Below are 21579 nucleotides of genomic sequence, written 5' to 3' on the forward strand. Positions count from 1 at the left end.
ATTCCTGCTTTCTAAAACTTTGTTCTTCATCTAACCAATCAACAAATATATAATGTGTACATACAAACATCATGAGGTCTTTTTCAAAGTTGTAATGGGGCTAAGGTAAAGGTAAGGGTATATATATAAGGCTAAGTGAGCTATAAGTTGAACCCTTAATTAGTCTAAGATCTCACCTAACATATACATACTTTAATAAAATTCAAAACTATCCTGGTCTTCCTAATTTTCCACTTTTGTGTCACATACTCATGTACCAAAATTGTTTTTGATTTTTACTTCCATGTGCATTGATCTCTCTACTAAACTTATTATTGGGATAATCTTGTCCCCTTATTTACTTATTTAACTAAAAGGAAATATTTTTTTTTTGAAACATAAACATAACATTTTCAATGCATATGGTATTTTTATTTATTTTGGTCATATGAGTATGCTCCCAAAATCCTGATTATTTTATTACCTTAATCATTTCCTATCAACCCATGTTCCATGTTTCCCCACACTTAGTGGATACAAAATCTCCTATCTTAAGCTAACCGAGGATTCAACTTGGGATTTTTAATTTTTTTTTCTGCTTAAGGCTAGTGATGTGGTTATAGAACAGAAGGGGATTAAAAGGCTCAAAGGGCTAACAAGGGTGATGTAAAAGGTAGGCTAATTTGGGATAAGTGAGCAATTTAAATAATGGCCTCAATCATATATTGGTATGTATCTACATTCTATATTGGACATATAGATTAAAACAAAGTAAAGATTACAAGCATAGAAAAGAATGCGAAACACACAGGAATGAAATTTATGGTTGAATGTAACTATACAATTAAGCTCAAAACTCACGGGTTGTGTGTTCGTTGGCTCAAAAAACCATATATCAGTTATGTATGTCATGCAAGTAGAAATCTTTACTCTTTTTATTTTCAATTAATCCAAATTATCATGTGCTAAAAAGGGTAAACTAAACTAAATAATCCATATATTCTATATCACAACTTAATAAGCTAAAATTGCAACTAGACTAAACTAAATATCTAAGATAAATATATAAACTAAAGTGCAAAATGTAGAAATACTGTAAAAATACAGAAAAATGTGCAAGTACTGAAAGATAAATAAGATAAGGTAAAATAAAAATAAATAAAAAATATAAAAAAATAAACAAAATAGGATAAAAAGGAGTGTCTGAAAAGTGGTTCACCAAAATAAAGTATGCCAGAAATAGCGACCTCCCCACACTTAATTAATAGCATCGTCCTCGATGCTCAGTCAAGCTGGGTGTGAGAAGTGTCATCTCCGGAAGGGTGTGCAGTAGGTGTCTCTGTGGTGAGCTGAGGATCTGCAGTCTGGATGAGTGTCGGAGGGTCTGCCTGCTGTAGTGGAGGCTCTGCCTGAAGCGGGATCTCTGGATCAGCCAGCTGTATCTGGTGGGGCTCCTCGTGCTATGGTGTAGCCTGCTCAGCTCCTGCCTGCTCAGCCTCTGCATGTGCCTCCTCCTCATGATCATCTGCCTCCTCCTCAGATGGCTCAGAAAGGGTGTCAGGCTCAGAGGGGATGTCGTGGTGGCCAGATCGAATCATCAACTTTAAGTGCTCATAGCGTCGCTTGTTGCGACGCTCAGATCTCTCATATCGCCGCTGGTTGCGGCACTCCATCTGGTCCAACCTGTCAAATAGGCAATGCACGAGGTGGAAGATGGGTTGTGAAGCAGGTGGGGGTGCAGTAGTGGTGGTGGGTGCGGTAGTGGATGCAGAAGGAGTAGCAGAAGATGTGGCAGCCTCAGCAGAGTCAATGAGAAAAGGAGGTCTATACCCCAAAGCCTGAAACTTCCTGATGTGAGGAATGATCTTCTTGCAGTCCGCAGTAGTTGGCTTTGCATCTGTCAGCTCCCAAGGCACCTTAGCTCGGCGGCCCAACTGAGTAATCAAGTATGGAAAAGGGAGGGTACCTCTGACATGGACTCTGGCCATGTAATACCGGATGAAACGTGGCAGATATAACTCATTTCCTTCCATCACACACCAGATGAGGATAATCATAGCAGCGGGCACCTCTGTCTCATGAGTGCTCGGCATCACGTAGTTACTCAGTATCTATTGCCAGAGCCGAGCCTCATCATTCAGATAAATAATTTTAATTCCTTTGGGGGCCACTGCAAACTTACCCATGACCCAGGGGAGAGTAGGATCAAGAGCTATAGTCTTCTTGACTGTGTCCCAGTCAAATCTCATGAATCTCATATCCTCCTCAGCTTTTTGGTAACCGTCTGGCTAATCTGATTTAGGCTAGAGGTGGAGGATTTCTTCTAGTTCTTTCTCAGTAACCAGAATCTGCTTGCCTCTAAGCTGAACTGCATCCAGGGATGTTTTGAAGTAGTTACAATAGAATTCCCTGACCTAGGATGAGTTAACTTCAGTCAAGTTCCTTTCCAAGAAGAACCAGCCTCTCTGTTTAATTTGTTCTGAAGTGTATTGTTTGAGTTCTTCTGGAATTTTGAGGGTTCTTTCCAGGTATAGGTTCCGGGAAGTGGCAAAAACTGGGTACTTCATCTCACAGTATTTGTTTGCAAATTTTTCTGGGTCAGTGGCAGGCACCAACTGATCAGCTTTTTCCTACGGTGTGAAATTCTTTTCCCGCCAGGAATCGTCGTGGAGGATATCCAAAATAGATGTAGAGGCTTCTCCTCTTTTTCTTTTGCCTGTTGTTGCTTTGCCTTTTCCCTTACTTTTGGGATCAGACATCCTGAAAAGTAGAAGTTGCAAGATACAGTTTAAGAGCTAAAGCAGGAAAGCAGGTAAGCAAATAGGATTGATTTATATAAGCATAAAGGCAAAAGAGCAATAGAAGCATGAAATGAGTTAAATATAAGTAAATTTTTGGACTGTATGCAAGTGAAAAGTCTGAGAGTAGAAATTACAATCCAAAATATATGATATGTGGAATTCATGTTAATTTAGGGAAAACAGTAATCATGCCTTGAGTTAGAAAGTTAAAGTAGTTAAGTAAATGAAAGAAAAGTTAGAAAGTGAAAGTAGTTAGGTAAATAGAAAAGTTAGAAAGTTAAAGCGGTTAGAAAGTAAAAAGAAAGTTAAAGTAAGAGGAATGAAAATGCGTTTCCTAGTTAACAATAAATTCACAAACTTGAAGAACAATCAACTCATATTCAAGCAAAGATTTGTAGTTTATTGTGGATAACTTATAAAATTTGCAAAAGGAAAAGGAAATCATTGATAATGCAGTTTCGTAATCCGGGAATTAGAAAGAGTGAGAATGCAAGCCCATTCATTCATGAATTGGCTAGCTCGAAACTAAACAGCACAAAACTTGAATTTGCTAAACCCAGTTCATGAATGGGAGTTGAGTGAAATAATTTGAAAAAATTTGGGCAGCATTCCGGCTAAAATTGGATGTTCTTCCTGCTAAAATTGGATGTTCCTGGGTAATAAACAGTAAGAAAATCAGTTCATATGGCATGAAATTGTGCTAAAAATATTAACAATTAGTAAGAACATTAAAGAATAGTTTAACAGCAACATCAAACATGAAGAATAACATATGAAAAGAATCATCATCACAGAAAATTAAGAGAAAACAAGTAGCACGAACGGCGCACTTATCAGGCCTAAATCCACTAACCACATCCTAGCTACCTAACTACCTAAAATCTACTACGATCATACATCTCTAACTATCCTAATTTGAACAGAATCTGAAAAAAAATGCAATTAACAAACTAACCGATAGAAGAATCGGTGTTCGGTGAAACCTGGTGTGTAGAGGAACAAATGTATGGATCAGAGAGATGGTGGGAGTGTGGTGGTTGTGGCGGTGACATGACGGTGATGGGTGGTCCGTGGTAGGGGCAGGTGGTAGTGCTTGGGGGATGGGAGACGGGAGAGTGCAGAGGGGGAGGGGGGTTTGGGGACGCGAATAGGGTAGGGTTTCGCGTGGGTTGGGGTTAGTGAATTTGAATCCACGCGAACGCGTGGAGCACACGATCGCGTGTTTGGGGAAAAAAGGGCTCTGACGCGAACGCGTCATTGATGCGATCGCGTGGTTGGGAGATAATGAAAATGACGCGTACGCGTAAAGCATGCAAAAGTGTCACTCAGAATTGTGCTAAACACACAATTCCAGCGTCGTTTTGGTGCAACTCTCTGTTTCCAGTAGGTTCCCTAAAATCCATGCGATGCGTACGCGTCGTTCATGCTTTCACGTGGGATGTGCATAGTGCGAGTGACGCGTTCACATCAGGAACGTAAACGTGTGGGCCAGTTTGTGCTAAAGGCACACCAGCCGCACGATTCCAGCCCAACTTTCTGGGCGTTGGCTCTTTACGCCGATTGCTGATCGACGCCAACGCGTGGCCTGCGCGCTCGCGTGGGGTGATTTTTTTTTAAATATGCAATTATGCAGTATGCAATATGCAATGCTAATGTGGATGCTATGAATAATTCTAGGTTCAATGAATGTGGAATAAAATAAAGCTTAAAAACAAACAAAACGAAATAAAATTAAAACCGAAAAAGGAACGATCATACCGCGGTGGGTTGTCTCCCACCTAGCACTTTTAGTTAAAGTCCTTAAGTTGGACATTTGGAGAATCCTTTGTTATGGTGGCTTGTGCTTGAATTCATCCAAAAATCTCCACCAGTGTTTGGAATTCCAACAGCCTCCGCGGTCCCAAACTAGGCATGTAAAGCCTTTGAGCAAATTCATACATGTTTTCAGGCTCCTGAGATGTGGAATGTCAGAATAGATTCCAGGATCCCAAACTTTGCTTTTGTATCTGCCTTTGTCTCGATTTACATTTTTCTAGCCGGGCAGTTTGGAAGTAGTATTCTCACCAAGATGACCAAACATCTTCCGAGACCCATTCAATTGAACTTGAAACAAATTCTTGCACTTTAAATTGAAGCGTGAAACCTTATTGAATCTTTGTTGAGCGGATAATTCATACGCTTTTTGGCATTGCTTTTAGTATATTTTTAGTATATTTTAGTTAGTTTTTATTATGTTTTTATTAGTTTTTAAATAAAAATCACTTTTCTGGGCTTTACTATGAGTTTGTGTGTTTTTCTATGATTTCAGGTATTTTCTGGCTGAAATTGAGGGACCTGAGCAAAAATCTGATTCAGAGGCTGAAAAAGGACTGCAGATGCTGTTCGATTCTGACCTCCCTTCACTCAAAGTGGATTTTCTAGAGCTACGGAAGCCCAATTGGTGCGCTCTCAATTGCGTTGGAAAGTAGACATCCTGGGCTTTCTGGCAATATATAATAGTCCATACTTTTCTCAAGATTTGATGGCCCAAACTGGCGTTCAAAGTCAGCATCAGAATTCCCAGCGTTAAACGCCGGAACTGGCACAAAAGTGGGAGTTAAACGCCCAAACTGGCACAAAAGCTGGCGTTTAACTCCAAGAGAAGTCTCTACACGAAAATGCTTCAATGCTCAGCCCAAGCACACATCAAGTGGGCCCGGAAGTTGATATTCACGTCATTTACTCATTTCTGTAAACCCTAGGCTACTAGTTCTCTATAAATAAGACCTTTTTGCTATTGTATCTGGACCTCATGACACATTACACGTTTCATTTTGTATCTTCTACGGCATGAGTCTCTAAACCCCATGGTTGGGGGTGAGGAGCTCTGCTGTGTTTTGATGGATTAATGCAATTACTACTGTTTTTCCCATTCAATCATGCTTGTTCTATTCCAAGATACCACTTGTTCTTCAACCTGATGAATGTGATGATTCGTGACACTCATCACCATTCTCACCTATGAACATGTGCCTGACAACCACCTCTGTTCTACCTTCGATTGAGTGTGTATCTCTTGAATTCCTTAATCAGAATCCTCGTGGTATAAGCTAGAATCCATTGGCGGCCATTCTTGAGAATCCGGAAGGTCTAAACCTTGTCTGTGGTATTCTGAGTAGGATTCAAGGATTGAATGACTGTGATGAGCTTCAAACTCGTGATTATGGGGCGTTAGTGACAGACGCAAAAGAATCACTGGATTCTATTCCGACATAATCGAGAACCGACAGATGATTAGCCGTGCTGTGACAGAGCGCGTTGAACATTTTCACCGAGAGGACGGGAGGTAGCCATTGACAACGGTGAAACCCAACATACAGCTTGCCATGGAAGGAGCCTTGCGTGCTTGAAGAAGAAGACAGTAGGAAAGTAGAGATTCAGAAGATGGAGCATCTCCAAAACCTCAACCTGTTCTCTATTACTGCAAAACAAGTATTTATTTCATGTTCTTCTACTTTTTAAAATTAAATCTCAGAATTATTGATATCCTGACTAAGAGTTACGAGATAACCATAGCTTGCTTCAAGCCGACAATCTCCGTGGGATCGACCCTTACTCACGTAAGGTATTACTTGGACGACCCAGTGCACTTTCTGGTTAGTTGTGCGGAATTACAAAAGTGTGATTGTGATTTCGTGCACCAAATTTTTGGCGCCGTTGCCGGGGATTGTTCGAGTTTGGACAACTGACGGTTTATCTTGTTGCTTAGATTAGGAATATTTTATTTTTGTTGGTTTAGAGTCTTTTATTTGAGTCTAGTTTCATTTTTTAAGTTTGGTGTCTTCTTTGTGTTTTCCTTTAATTTTTCGAAAATTTGTGTTTGATTTTCTAAAAATTTCAAGTTTGGTGTCTTTTGTGCTTTTATTTACCTAAAAATTTTTTGAAAATTTGTTTTTGGTGTTCATCTTGAACTTCAAAGTGTTCTTGGTGTTCATCTTGACATTCAAAGTTTTCTTGTTTGTTTTCTCTATATTGATTCAAAATTTCTAAGTTTGGTGTCATTTTGTTGTTTTTCTCTTTCCTCATTAAAATTCAAAAATAAAAAAAAAATATCCTTTCCTTTTTTACTCATAATTTTCAAAATTTTGCATTGATTTAGTCAAAGATTTTCAAAATCATATTTTTTTTAGTCAAGTCAATATTCTAATTTCAAAAATTGATCTTTTCAAATCTTTTTCAAAAATCAGTCTAGAAGGACTCTGGGGTCATATATCAACCCCATTATAGTTGCATATGGGAGTAGCATCTGTATACCTCCCATCAAAGCAAGCAGCTTTGAGCTAAATCCTCAGCTCATTATCATGGTGCAGCAAAATTGCCAGTATTCCGGTCTTCCACAGGAAGAACCTATTGAGTTTCTGGCAGAGTTCTTACAAATTGCTGACACAGTACGTGATAAAGAGGTGGATCAGGATGTCTACAGATTATTACTGTTTCCATTTGCTGTAAAAGATCAAGCTAAGAGGTGGTTGAATAAACAACCCACAGCAAGCATAAAAACATGGAGACAGTTATCAGACAAATTCCTGAATCAATTTTACCCTCCAAAAAGGATGACACAGCTAAGGCTGGACATCCAAGGCTTTAAACAAGAGGATCATGAATCCCTTTATAATGCTGGGAGAGGTACAGAGGTATGCTAAGGAAGTGCCCCTCTGAAATGTTTTCAGAGCGGGTACAGTTAGACATCTTCTACTATGGGCTTACAGAAAAAGCTCAGATGTCCCTAGACCACTCAGCTGGTGGATCTATACACATGAGAAAAACAATTGAAGAGGCTCAAGAACTCATAGATACAGTTGCTAGAAATCAACATCTGTACTCAAAAAGTGAGTCCTCTACAAAAGAAGAAGCTATGGCAGTAACTACTGATCTTAATCCTCAAGAACAGATTGTTGAGCTTAATTAGCAATTACTCCTTATGACAAAATAATTAGCAGAATTTAAAGAGATGCTCCAAGACACTAAAAATGCTAACAAGAATATGGAAGCACAATTGAATCAGACAAGACAGCAGCTATCTAAACAGATAACAGAAGAATGCCAAGCTGTTAAATTAAGGAGTGGGAGGACACTGAATGTATTAGTTCAAAGTGGCAAAAAGCCTAGAAAGGAACAACTGACAGAGGATAACCAAACCACTGCCCAACATTCCTCTCAGGACAGTAAGAGCCCAGAGAGGAATACTTCTGGCGTTCAAACGCCAGAAAAGGGGGAAAAGTTGGCGTTAAACGCCCATTCCTTACCCAGTTCTGGCGTTCAAACGCCGGAAAAGGGTGGGAAGCTGGCGTTAAACGCCCATTCTGTACCCAATCCTGGCGTTCAAACGCCAACGAAGAATCAGACACCTGAGAGTGCTGATAGTAACCCCTCTAAGAAGGCTTCTCCAACCACCTCTATAGGGAATAAACCTGCAGCAACTAAGGTTGAAGAATATAAAGCCAAGATGCCTTATCTTCAGAAACTCTGCCAAGCGGAACAGGATAAACAATTTGCCCGCTTTGCAGACTATCTCAGGACTCTTGAAATAAAGATTCCGTTTGCAAAGGCACTTGAGCAAATACCCTCTTATGCTAAGTTCATGAAAGAGATCTTAAGTCATAAGAAGGATTGGAGAGAAACTGAAAAAGTGTTTCTCACTGAAGAATGCAGTGCAGTCATTCTGAAAAGCTTACCAGAGAAGCTTCAAGATCCAGGGAGCTTTATGATACCATGCACATTAGAGGGCGCTTGTACCAAGACAGCCCTATGTGACCTTGGAGCAAGTATCAACCTAATACCTGCATCCACTATCAGAAAGCTTGGGTTGACTGAAGAAGTCAACTAACCCGGATATGTCTCCAACTTGCTGATGGCTCCATTAAATATCCATCAGGCATGATTGAGGACATAATTGTCAAGGTTGGGCCATTTGCCTTTCCCACTGACTTTGTAGTGCTGGAGATGGAGGAGCACAAGAGTGCAACTCTCATCCTAGGAAGACCTTTCCTAGCAACTGGACGAACTCTTATTGATGTACAAAAAGGAGAAGTAACCCTGAGAGTCAATGAGGATGAGTTCAAGTTGAATGCTGTCAAAGCTATGCAGCATCCAGACACATCAAATGACTGCATGAGCACTGATATTATTGACTCTTTGGTGGAAGAGATCAATATGACTGAGAGTCTCGAATCAGAGCTAGAGGATATCTTTAAAGATGTTCAGCCTGACCTTGAGGAACTAGAGGAAATAAAAGAACCTCTGAAAATTCCTCAGGAAGAGGATAAGCCTCCTAAACCCAAGCTCAAGCCACTACCACCATCCCTGAAGTATGCATTTCTGGGAGAAGGTGACACTTTTCCAGTGATCATAAGCTCTGCCTTAAATTCACAGGAAGAGGAAGCACTGATTCAAGTGCTGAGGACACACAAGACAGCTCTTGGGTGGTCCATAAGTGATCTTAAGGGCATTAGCCAAGCAAGATGCATGCACAAAATCCTATTAGAAGATAATGCCAAGCCAGTGGTTCAATGATAGAGGCGGCTAAATCCAGCCACGAAGGAGGTGGTGCAGAAAGAGGTCACTAAGTTACTAGAGACTGGGATTATTTATCCCATTTCTGATAGCCCCTGGGTGAGCCCTGTCCAAGTTGTCCCCAAGAATGGAGGCATGACAGTGGTTCATAATGAAAAGAATGAACTGGTTCCTACAAGAACAGTTACAAGGTGGCGTATGTGTATTGACTACAGAAGGCTCAATACAGCCACCAGGAAAGATCATTTTCCTCTACCATTCATAGACCAAATGCTAGAAAGACTAGTGGGTCATGATTATTACTACTTTTTGGATGGCTATTCAGGCTATAATCAAATTGCAGTGGACCCTAAAGATCAAGAGAAAACAGCATTCACCTGTCCTTCTGGCGTATTTGCCTACAGGAGAATGCCTTTTGGTCTATGCAATACACCTGTAACTTTTCAGAGGTGCATGCTCTCCATCTTCTCTGATATGGTAGAAAAGTTCCTGGAAGTCTTCATGGATGACTTTTCAGTATTTGGAGACTCATTCAGCTCCTGTCTTGATCATCTAGCACTTGTCCTGAAAAGGTGCCAAGAGACTAACCTGGTCTTAAACTGGGAGAAATGTCACTTTATGGTGACTGAAGGAATCGTCCTTGGGCACAAAATTTCAAGCAAGGGAATAGAGGTGGATCAAGCAAAGGTAGAGGTAATTGAAAAATTACCACCACCTGCCAATGTTAAGGCAATCAGAAGCTTCCTGGGGCATGCAGGATTCTACAGAAGGTTTATAAAGGATTTTTCAAAAATTGCAAAACCTCTGAGTAACCTACTAGCTGCTGACACACCATTTGTGTTTGACACAGAGTGTCTGCAGGCATTTGAGGCCCTGAAAGCCAAACTGGTCACAGCACCAGTCATCTCTGCACCAGACTGGACATTACCATTCGAACTAATGTGTGATGCCAGTGACCATGCCATTGGTGCAGTGTTGGGACAGAGGCACAACAAGCTTCTGTACGTCATTTATTATGCTAGCCGTGTTCTAAATGACACACAGAAGAATTACACAACCACAGAAAAAGAGCTACTTGCAGTGGTTTATGCCATTGACAAGTTTAGATCCTATTTAGTAGGATCAAAAGTGATTGTGTACACTGATCATGCTGCTCTTAAATACTTACTCACAAAGCAGGATTCAAAACCCAGGCTCATAAGATGGGTGTTACTTCTGCAAGAGTTTGATATAGAAATAAGAGACAGAAAAGGGACAGAGAACCAGGTAGCTGATCACTTGTCCCGGATAGAACTAGTAGCTGGGGCGTCCCTCCCCTCTACTGAGATCTCTGAGACCTTTCCAAATGAGCAAATCTTTGTCATTCAGGAAACACCATGGTTTGCAGATATTGCAAACTATAAAGCTGTGAGGTTCATACCCCAAGAGTACAGCAGGGTGCAAAGAAAAAAATTAATTTCAGATGCCAAGTACTACCTATGGGATGAGCCATATCTCTTTAAAAGATGTGCAGACGGAATGATTTGAAGATGTGTACCGAGAGAGGAAGCACAAAAGATCCTATGGCATTGCCATGGATCACAGTATGGGGGACATTTCGGAAGTGAGTGAACAGCCACTAAGGTCCTCCAATGTGGTTTATACTGGCCTACTCTCTATAGGGATGCCCGAGAGTTTGTGCGTAACTGTGACAGTTGCCAAAGAGCTGGTAACCTGCCTCATGGTTACGCCATGCCTCAACAAGGGATCTTAGAGATTGAGTTGTTTGATGTATGGGGAATTGACTTCATGGGTCCTTTTCCACCATCATACTTAAACACTTATATTCTGGAGGCTTGAATGAGTCTCAGCAGAGGTCCAGCTAAAGACAATAAAGAAGCGCTTGCTGGGAGGCAACCCAGTCATTGGAAGGTTATTTGATTTACTTAATAGAAGTTTAATATATATTCTTTAAGGTTGATCATCAAAATTGAAGGAATTCACAGAGTTACAGAAGGATTCAGTGAAAAAAGCAGAGAAAAGAAGCTTGTTGGCATGAAAATGCCAGTAAGGGACACTCTGGGTGTTAAACGCCAGAATGGATACCATTCTGGGTGTTTAACGCCAGAATTGCAGCATCCTGGGCGTTCAGCAAAACGCCCAGTGATAAAGGGGTTTCTGGCGTTTAACGCCAGCCAGGGCACCTGGCTGGGCATTAAACGCCCATAATGGCCACCAAATGGGCGTTAAACGCCAGAATGGATACCATTCTGGGCGTTTAATGCCAGAAAGGCAGGGGAAGAAGATTTTGCTTTCCACTTCAAATTTTTTCACACTTTCATGTTTTCACCCATAATTTCCTACACAAACATGTTACAAATTTTCATCATTCACCCTCACATTTCAAAAATTCAACAATTTCCTCAACTATTTTTCAAATCTCTTTCAAATTCTTTACAAATCTTCTTCAAAAACTCAAGTATTTTCTCAAATTCTTTCCATATTTTCTCAAATCTCTTCCAAAACTTGCGAAATCCCTCCCCCTCCCTTATAAATACACATTCGGCCATCCCCCTCTCTTCACCATTCGAATTTGCTTCTCCTCCTCTCTCTTCCCTTTTCTTTCTTTTGCTTGAGGGCAAGCAAACCTCTAAATTTGGTGTGCTTTTTCGTGATCACTAAGCTAAGGCTCATCAAGATCATGGCTCCTAAGGGAAAACAATCCAATTCAAGAGGCAAGAAAGAGAATACTCCAAAGAATTTTTGGAGTCAAGAGAGGTTTTTAACCAAAGAACATGCGAACCATTACCTCAAAATAATGGGTCTAAGGTCAGTGATCCCGGAAGTTAAATTCGATCTGAAAAAAGACGAATATCCGAAGATCCAAGAGCAAATTCGAAACAGAGGATGGGAAATTCTAGCCAATCCTGAGACAAGGGTTGGAAGAAACATGGTTCAGGAATTCTACTCAAATCTGTGGCTGACAGATAAGCAGAAAATGACTGGAACTGCTTTCCATACCTACAGGACCATGGTCAGAGGAAAAATTATTTACTTCCATCTGGACAAAATAAGAGAGGTCTTCAAACTACCTCAACTACAAGATGATCCTGACTCCTTTAACAGGAGAATGGTGAGAACAGATAAGGGGTTGGACCAAGTTCTAGAGGACATATGCCTCCCTGGAACTAAGTGGATAACCAATTCAAAAGGTGTCCCAAACCAACTCAAAAGGGGAGATCTCAAACCAGTTGCAAGAGGTTGGCTAGACTTCATTGGGCATTCTATATTGCCCACTAGAAACTGTTCTGAGGTCACTGTCAAGAGGGCAATGATGATTCACTGCATTATGCTGGGAAAAGAAGTGGAGGTTCATCATCTGATTTCTTGTGAGATTTACACAATTGCAAACAAGAACTCCACTGAAGCCAAACTGGCTTACCCAGGCTTAATCTCTCTTCTATGTAAAGATGCTGGGGTGAGGATGGGAGTAGATGAATTCATCCCAATTGATCATCCAATCACCAAGAAGTCAATGGAAGGACAAATGCAAGACAACTCTATCAAGAGGAGGGCGCAGGAATTCCTCCCTGAACTTCCTGAAATTGACTACTGGGCCTGCCTAGAAGCATCTGTTACCAAGCTGCAAGAAGCTATGGAACAACTTAAAGAAGAACAGCAGAATCAAAACTGCATGCTCTGCAAGCTGCTGAAGGAACAGGAGAAGCAGGGGCGTGAGCTACAGGAGCTGAAGCACCAGAAGCTCTCCCTTGAAGGACCAAGCACCCCACAGATTGAGGGAGCATCCACTTCTCAAAATCAAGGTTGTTGAGTTCTAACTCTGTGATAACCTTTATTATTAAGAGTCACTTATTTTTCTGCTTTTAATTTTCTATCTTCTATTATTATGGGTCTGCTCTTATATTTATCTTTGAGTCTTATTTTTATTCCATAATCAATAAAATTAGAGTTTATGTCTTAAAGCTATGAATGTCCTATGATTCCATCACATTTCTTAAATAAAAAGTGTTTTTAACTGAAAAAGAAAAAGAAGTACATGAATTTCGAATTTTAAAACAGTTTAATTATTTTGATGTGGTGGCAATACTCTTGTTCTCTGAATGAATGCTTGAATAGTGCATATTTTTGAATTTGATTGTTTATGAATGTTAAAATTGTTGACTCTTGAAAGAATGAAAGAAAAAGGAGAAATGTTATTTGATGATCTGAAAAATCAAAAAATTGATTCTTGAAGCAAGAAAAAGCAGTGAATAGAAAGCTTGCATGAAAAAAAAAAAAAAGAAAGAGAAAAGCAAGCAGAAAAAGCCAATACCCCTTTAAACCAAAAGGCAAGGGTGATAAAAAGGATCCAAGGCTTTGAGCATCAGTGGATAGGAGGGTCTAAAGGAATAAAATCCTGGCCTAAGCGGCTAAACCAAGCTGTCCCTAACCATGTGCTTGTGGCGTGAAGGTGTCAAGTGAAAACTTGAGACTGAGCGGTTAAAGTCGTGGTCCAAAGCAAAAAAAAAAAGAGAGTGTGCTTAAGAGCTCTGGACACCTCTAATTGGGGACTTTAGCAAAGCTGAGTCACAATCTGAAAAGGTTCACCCAGTTATGTGTCTGTGGCATTTATGTATCCGGTGGCAATACTGGAAAACAAAGTGTTTAGGGTCATGACCAAGACTCATAAAGTAACTGTGTTCAAGAATCAACATACTTAACTAGGAGAATCAATAACACTATCTGGATTCTGAGTTCCTATAGAAGCCAATCAATTCAGAGGCTGAAAAAGGACTGCAGATGCTGTTGGATTCTGACCTCCCTGCACTCAAAGTGGATTTTCTGGAGCTACAGAAACCCAATTGGCGCGCTCTGAATTGCGTTGGAAAGTAGACATCCTGGGCTTTCTAGCAATATATAATAGTTTATACTTTGCCCAATATTTAATGGCCCAAACTGGCGTTCAAAATCAGCATCAGAATTCCCGGCGTTAAACACCGGAACTGGCACAAAAGTGGGAGTTAAAGGCCCAAACTGGCACAAAAGCTGGCGTTTAACTCCAAGAGAAGTCTCTACACGAAAATGCTTCAATGCTCAGCCCAAGCACACATCAAGTGGGCCCAGAAGTTGATATTCACGTCATTTACTCATTTCTGTAAACCCTAGGCTACTAGTTCTCTATAAATAAGACCTTGTTGCTATTGTATCTGGACCTCATGACACATTACACGTTTCATTTTGTATCTTCTACGGCATGAATCTCTAAACCCCATGGTTGGGGGTGAGGAGCTCTGCTGTGTTTTGATGGATTAATGCAATTACTACTGTTTTTCCCATTCAATCATGCTTGTTCTATTCCAAGATACCACTTGTTCTTCAACCTGATGAATGTGATGATCTGTGACACTCATCACCATTCTCACCTATGAACGTGTGCCTGACAACCACCTCTGTTCTACCTTCGATTGAGTGTGTATCTCTTGAATTCCTTAATCAGAATCCTCGTGGTATAAGCTAGAATCCATTGGCAGCCATTCTTGAGAATCCGGAAGGTCTAAACCTTGTCTGTGGTATTCTGAGTAGGATTCAAGGATTGAATGACTGTGATGAGCTTCAAACTCATGATTGTGGGGTGTTAGTGACAGACGCAAAAGAATCACTGGATTCTATTCCAACATGATCGAGAACCGACAGATGATTAGCCGTGCTGTGACAGAGCGCGTTGAACATTTTCACTGAGAGGACGGGAGGTAGCCATTGACAACAGTGAAACCCAACATACAGCTTGCCATGGAAGGAGCCTTGCGTGCTTGAAGAAGAAGACAGTAGGAAAACAGAGATTCAGAAGATGGAGCATCTCCAAAACCTCAACCTGTTCTCCATTACTGCAAAACAAGTATTTATTTCATGTTCTTCTACTTTTTACAATTAAATATCAGAAATATTGATATCCTGACTAAGAGTTACGAGATAACCATAGCTTGCTTCAAGCTGACAATCTCCGTGGGATCGACCCTTACTCACGTAAGGTATTACTTGGACGACCCAGTGCACTTGCTGGTTAGTTGTGCGGAATTACAAAAGTGTGATTGTGATTTCGTGCACCAATCTTGCATACCAGCTCTGAGTACGAATCATTTCCCTTTTACTCTTAAAGCCGCAAAGAGCTCTAAGCTGGACATCTGTTTCAAGTAAACTATATTCAAGTAGAAAAGTAAAGATAAAGGCGAAGAATTTTACCCACTTGAATTTTGTATTGGGTGGTAATGGCCTCGGGATATGTGTTTCCAGTGGTTTTGCAAGCTCTACTCCCTTGTGTTCTTCTGTGAATTCCTCCATTTCCTTGCGAACTTCTTTAATTTCAACCACATCTTGATCTAAGTCTTCGATATCTTCCTCATCACTCAGGTCATAAGTTGGAGGTTGCGAAAAATTTACCTCCGCATCATCTTCGTATTCACTTGGGGAAGATTCTTCCATCTCAAAGAATTCACTTGTGGATGCAAGTTCATCACTAGGGGGGCTTGACTCATGATCATCATCACCAAGGAAACTTGCTTGTTGAGTTGTTTTGTCCAGTTCTTCATAAGATTCCTGCTTTGGGGGTTGTGCACTATCCTCCTTAGCATCAATTGCAATTTCCTTGACGGAATTCTTCTCAATTCTGGATTTCCAAGGAGGTTCAGCATCTCCTAAATCTTCAACCAATTCTTCTTCTTGGATAATTTCAGCTTCCTCTATTTGTTCCAGTACAAAATCATGCTCTTTACTGCCCAGTGGGGTTTCTAGTATCTCCTTCATGATGCGTTCTTCATTAGATTGCCCACATGAAGCCATGAGGGTTCCTTGAGTGTCCGAACATCGGGAAGGCAATTGATTTATCGCTTGATTAAATTGGTGAAGTGTGGCATGAAATTTTTCAAATGTTTCCTTGAGTTGCTCCCTTGATTATTGGGGTGATGGATACGGACATGATGCATAGGGATGTGGTGGTTCTTGGGAGTAATTAGATTGGAATTGGGGTGGGTACGGGTTAGGGTCATAGGGAGGCGAATGGTGGTAGTTGGCTTGTGAGTGTGGTGGTTCAAAGCTGTGTTGAGGGCGTGGTTCATAGGCATATGATGGGGCTTGTCAGTAATTACAAGGGGGTCCACCATACCTATTGGTGCACAAATTGTGAATCACACTTTTCACAACTCGTAGCACTAACCAGCAAGTGCACTGGGTCGTCCAAGTAATACCTTACGTGAGTAAGGGTCGAATCCCACGGAAATTGTTGGTTTGAAGCAATCTATGGTTATCTTGCAATTCTTAGTCAGGAAGTCAATTATATTTATCAATTAATTCATCGAGACACAGCAGAGCTCCTCACCCCCAACAATGGAGTTTAGAGACTCATGCCGTCAAAGAGTACAAAGTTTAGATCTAAAATGTCATGAGATACAAAATAAGTCTCTAAAAGTTGTTTAAATACTAAACTAGTAGCCTAGGTTTACAAAAAATGAGTAAACAATGATGGATGGTGCAGAGATCCACTTCTGGGGCCCACTTGGTGTGTGCTGGGGCTGAGACTTAAGCAATTCACGTGCATAAGGCCATTTCGGGCGTTCAACGCCAGGTTTGGATTCATTTCTGGCGTTGAACTCCAACTTTTAATCCTTTTCTGGCGCTGGACCCCAGAATTGGGCAGAGAACTGGCATTGAATCCCAGTTTACGTCATCTATCCTTGAGCAAAGTATAGACTATTATATATTTCGGGAATGCCCTGGATGTCTACTTTCCAACACAATTGGAAGCACATCATTTCGAGTTCTGTAGCTCCAGAAAATCTACTTTGAGTGCAGGGAGGTCAGAATCCAACAGCATCAGCAGTCCTTTTTCAGCCTGAATCAGATTTTTGCTCAGCTCCCTTAATTTCAGCCAGAAAAATACCTAAAATTACAGAAAAACACACAACTCATAGTAAAGTCCAGAAATATGAATTTTTCCAAAAAATTAATGAAAATAAACATATGATAAAAAGATTGATTTGGAAAAGATAAGATAGAAGATATGATAAGAGAGGATATAGTTTAAAATTGAAAAGATATGAAAGATTTTTGAAAAAGATAAATCTAGATTTTGAAAAAGATAATGTGGAGATTTGAAAAAGATATTAGTTGGAAAAAATTAGATTTGTTGTGAAAATAGGATTTGAAAAGAGTTGGATTGAATTTGCAAAGAGGCTTGGTGCTTATGGATTAAGATACATTTGATATTTTTAAAGTAGGATTTTTAGAAATTAGGGATTTTAGAAATTAGGGTTCTTGACATGTTTATGCAAGAAATCATGAATTGAACTATGAAAATCAAGATTAGAATGAAAAAAGATGAAGAACAATGAGTTTGTCTCCTCCCTGCCATCCTGGCGTTTGAACGCCCAAACACTGCCTGTTTTGGGCGTTCAACGCCCAAATGCTGCTCTCCTGGGCGTTTAACGCCCAGCTGCTGCCATTACTGGCGTTCAACGCTCAGTGGGTGCCCATTTCTGGCGTTGAATGCCCATATTGCTACCATTACTGGCGTTCAACGCCCAGTGGATGCCCATTTTGGGCGTTGAACGCCCAAAATACACTTTTACTGGCGTTTTCTTGCCAGTGAACTCTTTTTCTCTGTTTTGTATGCCGAGTCCTTCTGTAACTCTATGGACTTATACAAATGATTCCTCACCTTAGTGTCAGTGAACTTTATATAAACAAATAAAAATAAAAATAGGGCAAAATGCTTAGAGGATTGATGCCCCATGGCTGGGTTGCCTCCCAGCAAGCGCTTCTTTATAATGACGTGCAGAAGCTTGTCATGCCTCTGTCCCAATACTGTACCAATGGCGTGATCACTGGCATCACACATTAGCTCAAATGGTAACGTCCAGTCTGGTGCAGAAATGACTGGTGCTGTGACCAGCTTAGCTTTCAGCGTTTCGAACGCCTGCAGGCACTCTATGTCAAACACAAATGGCGTGTCCGCAGCTAGCAGATTGCTTAGAGGTTTTGCGATTTTTGAAAAATCCTTTATAAACCTCCTATAGAATCCTGCGTGCCCGAGAAAGCTTCTGATTGCCTTAACATTGGCAGGCGGTGGTAATTTTTCAATTACCTCTATTTTTGCTTGATCCACCTCTATTCCCTTGTTTGAAATTTTATGCCCAAGAACAATCCCTTCAGTCACCATGAAGTGACATTTTTCCCAGTTTAAAACTAGGTTGGTTTCTTGGCATCTTTTCAGAACAAGTTTCAGGTGATCAAGACAGGAGCTGAATGAGTCTCCATATACTGAGAAGTCATCCATGAAGACTTCCAAAAATTTTTCAACCATATCAGAGAAAATAGAGAGCATGCATCTCTGGAAGGTTGCAGGCGCATTACATAGCCCAAATGGCATCCTTCTATAAGCAAACACTCCAGATGGACATGTGAATGCTGTTTTCTCTTGATCCTGGGGATCCACTGCAATCTGGTTATAGCCTGAATAGCCATCCAAAAAGCAGTAATAATCATGACCTGCTAGTCTTTCTAGCATCTGGTCTATGAATGGTAAAGGAAAATGATCCTTTCTGGTGGCTGTATTGAGCCTTCTGTAGTCAATACACATGCGCCACCCTGTAACTGTTCTTGCAGGAACCAGTTCTTTTTTTTCATTATGAATCACTGTCATGCCTCCCTTTTTTTGGGACGACTTGGACAGGGCTCACCCAGGTGCTATCAGAAATAGGATAAATAATCCCAGCCTCTAGTAATTTGGTGACCTCTTTCTGCACCACTTCTTTCATGGCTGGATTTAGCCGCCTCTGTGGTTGAACCACTGGTTTGGCATTATCCTCCAATAAGATTTTGTGCATGCATCTAGCTGGGCTTATGCCCTTAAGGTCACCTATGGACCACCCAAGAGCTGTCTTGTGTGTCCTTAGCACTTGAATAAGTGCCTCCTCTTCCTGTGAATTTAAAGCAGAGCTTATGATCATTGGAAAAGTGTCACCTTCTCCCAAAAACGCATATTTCAAGGATGGTAGTAATGGCTTGAGCTCGGGTTTAGGAGGTTTTTCCTCTTCCAGAAGAAATTTCAGAGGCTCTTTCATGTCCTCTGAATCCTCTAAATCAGGCTGAACATCTTTAAAGATGTTTTCCAACAAAAGCTTTTCAGAATGACTGCACTGCATTCTTCAGTGAGGAGAACTCTTTCTGTTTCTCTCCAATCCTTTTTATGACTCAAGATCTCTTTCATGAACTTGGCATAAGAAGGTATTTGCTCAAGTGCTTCTGCAAATGGAATCTTTATTTCAAGAGTCCTGAGGTAATCTGCAAAGCGAGCAAATTGCTTATCCTGCTCCTCTTTCCGGAGTTTTTGAGGATAAGGTATCTTGGCTTTATATTCTTCAACCTTGGTTGCTGTAGGTTTATTGCCTACAGAAGTGGTTGAAGAAGCCTTCTTAGAGGGGTTGTCATCAGCATGTGTGTGTGTCTGATCCCTCACTGGCAATTGAGTGCCAGAGTTAGAAGCTGGAGTGATGTGAGATGCCAACTCATTGTCTGTCTCTGGCGTCTGAACGCCAGAACTGTGCCCATTTTGGGCGTTCAGCGCCAGGTCTTCCCCTTTTTGGGCGTTCAACGCCAGATTCTTGCCTATTTCTGGCGTTGAACGCCAGTCCTGCCTTGTTTCTGGCGTTGAACGCCAGTCCTGAGCATGGTCTGGGCGTTCAGCGCCAGCCTTCCACCAAATTTCTGGCGTTTTAGTTCCAGAATTACTTTTCCCTGGGCTCTTGCTGTCCTCAGATGAATTTTGGGTGGTTTGCTCATTTCTTAGCTTTTTGCTGCTTTGAGGTGGGGTATTTAATGTTTTCCTACTTCTTAGTTGAACTGCTTGGCATTCTTCTGTTATTTGCCTTGACAGCTGCTGTTTTGTTTGCTTAAACTGTTCGTCCATATGTATATTAACCATCCTTGTCTCTTGTAACCTATCTTTGAATTCGGCTAACTGCTTTGTTAGAAAGTCCAATTGCTGATTGAATTCAGTAGCTTGTTTTATAGGACTGAGTTCAGCAGTTGCTGTTTTAACCTCTTCTTTCATGGAAGGGTCAGTACTTAGGTACAGATGCTGATTTCTGGCAACTGTATCAATGAGCTCTTGAGCCTCTTCAATTGTCTTTCTCATGTGGATAGATCCACCAGCTGAGTAATCTAGAGACATCTGAGCTCCATCTGCAAGCCCATAATAGAAGATGTCTAACTGAACCCACTCTGAAAACATTTCAGAGGGGCATTTTCGTAGCATCTCTCTGTATCTCTCCCAGGCATCATAAAGGGATTCACTATCTCCTTGTCTAAAGCCTTGGATGTCCAGCCTTAGCTGTGTCATCCGTTTTGGGTGAAAGTATTGATTCAGGAATTTTTCTGTCAGCTGTTTCCATGTCCTTATGCTAGCCTTAGTTTGGTTATTCAACCACCTCTTAGCTTGATCTTTTACAGCAAATGGAAACAGTAATAGTCTGTAGACATCCTGATCTATTTCTTTATCATGTACTGTGTCAGCAATCTGTAGAAACTGTGCCAGAAACTCTGTAGGTTCTTCTTGTGGAAGACCGGAATACTGGCAACGTTGCTGCACCATGATAATGAGCTGAGGATTCAACTCAAAGCTACTGACTCTAATGGAGGGTATGCAGATGCTACTCCAATATGAAGCAGTAGAGGGGTTAGAATATGACCCCAGAGTCCTCCTGGACTGTTCATTTTCGCTTATGTCCATGATGGAGAAAGAGAGATGATGTAAAATAGAGAAGATATTTTTATTTATTTATTTATTTATTTATGAATCCCACGGAGATTGTTGGTTTGAAGCAATCTATGGTTATCTTGCAATTCTTAGTCAGGAAGTCAATTATATTTATCAGTTGAATTCCGAATGAACAAGAGAGCATGGGTTAAAAGTTACTTGTTATGCAGTAATGGAGAATATCTTGGAGTTTTGGAGATGCTTTGTCTTCTGAATCTCTGCTTTCCTCTGTTCTCTGATTCACGCACGCACGTCCTTCTATGACAAGCTGTGTGTTGGGGCATCACCGTTGTCAATGGTTACATCCCCTCCTCTTGTGAAAATGATCCAAATCCTCTGTCACAGCACGGCTAATCATCTGAGGTTCCCGATCATGCTGGAATAGGATTCACCCTCCTTTTGCGTCTGTCACTACGCCCAGCACTCGTGAGTTTGAAGCTCGTCACAGTCATTCAATCC

This window comes from Arachis ipaensis, chromosome B04 (genome assembly GCF_000816755.2).
Source record: "Arachis ipaensis cultivar K30076 chromosome B04, Araip1.1, whole genome shotgun sequence".
Classification (NCBI taxonomy): Eukaryota; Viridiplantae; Streptophyta; class Magnoliopsida; order Fabales; family Fabaceae; genus Arachis; species Arachis ipaensis.